Source organism: Octodon degus, unplaced genomic scaffold (assembly GCF_000260255.1).
Source record: "Octodon degus isolate 3935 unplaced genomic scaffold, OctDeg1.0 scaffold00042, whole genome shotgun sequence".
Lineage (NCBI taxonomy): Eukaryota > Metazoa > Chordata > Mammalia > Rodentia > Octodontidae > Octodon > Octodon degus.
In genome coordinates, this window is record NW_004524618.1 from 264,804 (window position 1) to 269,539 (window position 4,736).

A 4,736-nucleotide genomic window follows, 5' to 3' on the forward strand; every position below is an offset into this window, starting at 1 on the left:
GGATCGAACCGAGGTCCCTATGCTTTGCCAAGCTTGTTTCAAGTAGGTGCTTTAGACCACTGAGCCATCTCTCCAGCCCAGGGCACTTTTTTTCTTTTTAAAAATTTTTACAGTTTTAAAAAACTGTAATCTTAGCACTCAGAAGGCTGAGGCAGGAGGATTGCTGCAAGACTGAGAACAGCCTGGACTACAAAGTGAGTTCAAGGCCAGCCTGAACTACATAGTAAAAACCTATCTCAAACTTCCCTTTCCCCTGGGGGGGGGGGGAATATTAGGAAGAGTAAAATGAGTGTCTCCTAATTTGAACATGTGGGGTACAATGAATGTATCCTAACTTGAACATACAAGGAAGGACCTGAAAATTCCCTTTCTAACGTCCTCTGAGACTTTGATTACATTTATTTGTACCTTGTTCTATCCTCCAACTTGGATATTTTTTGATTCTTAATGGTATCTCATATGTCTATCCAGAGTTCTCTGTTTCTTCTTGAGTCTGTTATGACTGTTTCTTTCTAGAAAGCTTTCCATTCTATCTAGGTTCTGTAATTTATTGCCATTCAATAGTTTATACTATTCCCTTATATATTGCCTTTTTATTTTTGTAACATTGCTGATATTGTCCCTTCCATAATTCTGTATTTTAGTTTTGTCTTTTTGAGACAGGATTTTGTTATTCAGTTCATGCTGTCTCTTTATAGCCCAGGATGCCCTCAAACTCACATTGATCCTACTTCAGCCCCTAAAGTGCTGGGATTATAGGCATGTGCCACCACATTTAGCCGATTCCTTATTTTATTTTACTTTATTTATTTATTTATTTTGGCTGGCTCAGGCTGCCTTAAGGATGAGTCTGCTAAGGCAGGTGGAGATGGGGGTCCAACTGTGGTATCCTGCGCCTGACTGTGTTTGCATGAGCAGGCGCTTAAACAACTGAGCTAACCAGCAGGCCCCCTGATTCCTTATTTTAGTAATTTAAATTTTCTATGTCTAATTCATTTTTAATTCTGTTATGGTTTGTGTTTAGATGTGCCCCTCAAAGCCTCATGCATTCTTCGGGCGGGCTTCTAGAGGTTTTGATTGATCCATGGTATAATACTGGGATTATAGGCATGAGTGCTATACTCACTCTGGGGCAGGTAGCTTGCATAAAATGTAAGTGAGGAAAAGAGGTTTGCTTTCAGCTGCTTCTCTTTTCTCTCTTGTTGCTTTTGCTGTTTTCTGCAGTTATGAACTGTGCAAGTCTGTCTTGGAGCCAGCTGAGTATGGACTGAAACCTCTACCAACTGAGTTAAATAACCCTTTCCTTCCTTAATTCTTGGCACTGGGTATTTTATCTTAGCAATGAGAGAAAGTAACAAAGGCACAGCTGCTCCTGGTTGAGGGCTGTCCACATCTAAGGCAGGAAGACTGTAGCCGCAAAGAAGACGAAAATATCTCTGGAGTCCATCAGCTCTAGGCTCCAACTTGTTATGAAAAGTGGAAAATACGTGCTGGGGTACAAGCAGACGCTGATGATGATCAGACAGGGCAAAGCGAAATTGGTCATCCTTGCCAACAACTGCCCACCCTGAGGAAATCTGAACTAGAGTACGAGGCCATGTCGGCCAGAACTGGTGTCCACCACCACAGCGGCAATAATAGCGAACTGGGCACAGCATGTGGAAAATACTACAGAGTACGCATGCTGGCAATCACTGACCCAGGTGATTCTCATACCATTAGAAGCCTGCCAGAGGGGGCCGGGGAGATGGCTCAGTGGAATAAGTGCTTCCCTGGCAAGCACAAGGGCCTGAGTTCAATCCCCGGTTCTGCCAAAAAAAAAAAAAAAAAAAGAAAGAAAAGAAAAGAAAAGAAGCCTGCCAGAGCAGGTCAGTGAAAAATAAACCAAGCAGAATCTTTCATTAATAAAACCTGCCTGGTAAAGTAAAACCCTATTGGCTCAGTGGAATAAATGCTTCCCTGGCAAGCACAAGGGCCTGAGTTCAATTCCTGGTTCTGCCAAAGAGATAAATAAATAAATAAAACCTGCCAGAGCATGAAAAAAAAGAAAGTAACAAGAGACAAATCCCCAAGATTATAAATTTATATATTCTTATAAAAGTCCAAACATTGCAGATAAAACAGGCCTTAATTGCCACACCTTTCACAGAGATAATTCTGTTCTCAGGTGTGTCATAATTGTTATTCAGCATAATTACAAGTTAAGTATTGGTTTCTATTGCTGCATAACAAATTTTAAAAATTCAAAAAAAAATTCAGTGTGCTTAAAACAAATCATAAAAAATTTTTTAAAAACATCATAAGTTTAGAGCTGAAATAACACGAATTATCATCTCTTTTTTACTGTTTTTTTTTTTTTTTAAAGCAGGAATTGAACTCAGGACATTGTTCTTATGAGGCAGGTGTCATGCCACTGAGCTATATTCCCAATCTTCCTTCCTTTCTTTCCTTTTCTCTTACTTTTTTTTTTTTTTTTTTTTTTTTTTTTTTTTTTTTTTTTGTTTCTTTCTTTTATTGTTTCTTTTTTGTTTTTTGAGACAGACTCTTCAGCCTTCCTATCTCAAGCTTCCAAATTCTGGGATTACAGGCACGCACCATCATCCCTGGCCAGGGTCTACTATAAAGACAGGTAAACAACAGGCAGAGAGACACTGAGTCTAAAATAGTCAAGATGACCAGGCATTGATAAGCTAAGTGGGAGCCTGAGGTCAAGAATTAATAAGAACCAGATAGACAAGTCCAGAAATGTGGCAGGCAAAGTAAATGACAACTTGTGCTCCTACCTATCTAGAAAATGATTTTTCCTTCTCATTTTAATCTTTTAATAAACCACTTAGGAAAAAAAAAATAAACCACTTAGGTAGGAGAGAGGCCAAAATGCACATGCAGACATACACTTGCTACATGTCCTGACTCCTCATAGGCCCATTTCCAGTTTAAATAAGCTTATTTAGGTTGACCCTAGTTTAACTCAGAATCTCAGCTCTGATCATCTAGACAAAGAGTATTAAAAACTCCTAGACAGGGGCCAGGAAAATGGCTCAGTAGAATAAGTGCTTCCCTGGCAAGCACAAGGGTCTGAATTCAATCCCTAGTTCCACCAAAAAAAAAAAAAAAAAAAACCCTCCTAGACAAAGAGTTTCTATGGCTACTAGTATGGCTGCCACACAAAACCTCAGGTGGTCATAGGCGGGAAGTTTAGAAGGTAGCACAATTAGAGTGTGTGAATGTAGATTAAGGGTGTGGATAATGGAAGTCCCACTTGGGTGTTGCTGTCACCAATCAATAGGTTTGCAGTCTGGATGTAATATAAAGGGAGAGAGGGAAGGCAGGCTTGCTGCCGCTGCTTGCTGCTTTGCTGCCTTTGGCCTGCTTTGCCCTGGACCATTTCTCCTCTGCAACACCCCTCTACCATGCCAGCTTGCCTTGAAATCCAACTGCTATGAACTGAAACCTCCACAAATTGTGAACTACATAAATTTTTCCTCATTTAATTAATGAGTGTCAGGTATTTTGTCCAAGCAGTGAGAAAAGTAGGGAGCTACTCCTCTCTTCTTAAACACTCATCCTGTCTGTCCTCAACTTCATTCTTTGACTTAGTGCGACAGAGACCCAGGTTATGCAGCTATACCACTGGGCTAAAGTCAAGGTGCTGTGTGGGTCATCTGATGCTCTGAGCCTTTCCAAGCTCAGTGGTCATTGTCAGAATCCAATTACTTACATTTGGAGGACTAAGCTCCTTACATCATACTTGGTGGCTGTCACCCGAGTCTGTATCAGCTCTAAGAGCACCTGTCATTCCCTGAAACCTGGCAATTTACTCCTTCAAGGCAAACAGGACAGAATGTATCCTTTGCCCTGGCTTCAGGTCTCCCAGAGTTATATATTGGATCCCTGGACCCAGATTTAAAGGACTTAGAGCAGTGAGGCCAACTTAACCCAATTAACTCATTTGAGACCTCGATTACATTTTTCTTTTTTCTTTTATTTTAGGGAAGGGTCTACAGGATGTTCAGGCTCTCACTGCTAGATCAGACTTGTAGTGATCTGCCTGTTTACAGCCTCCCAAATGCTGGGATTACAGGCGTGTGACACCACGCCCAGTCTCAACTGCCCCCTCAGTGTGCCCCAGGGGTGGGGCCAGCATGGAAGGCCCAGGGACCAAACTGTGGCCTCTCTGCCTGCTTGTAGGTGCTTTAATCCGCTGAGCTACTTGGCCGGCCTTTTGATTACATTTTTCTATCCAATGTACTCTTGATACAGGGAAGTAAAACTGGTCCCGGGTGGGTGACCTCCAAACAATATAGGGAACCTCCAAATGACATAGAGAAAAACGATCTCTGGACCTGGCACGAGTTCATGTTCTCTAAAACCAAAGAATTAATTTTAGGAACAAACGGAGGTTATGAGCAGAATATATTTATTGAGAAAGAAAGCTCCTGTTCCTAGAGAGGGACAAGAGGGTGGCCCGAACCGGTAGTTCCCCCGGGAAGTTGTCTCTTGCAGGGACTTTTATAGAGGAAAACCATATGGTGAGGCGGGCCTAAGATGATGGAGAAGACATGGGAACTTGCTTAGTTGGGCATGAGGTGGGACAAAACTATGGTCAACCAATGAGATTACAAGCACCATTGCTCAGGTAAAACTGATTAAAGGGGCTGGGGAGATGGCTCATTGGAATAAGCGCTTCCCTGGTAAGCACAAGGGCCTGAGTTCAATCCCCGGTTCCACAAAAA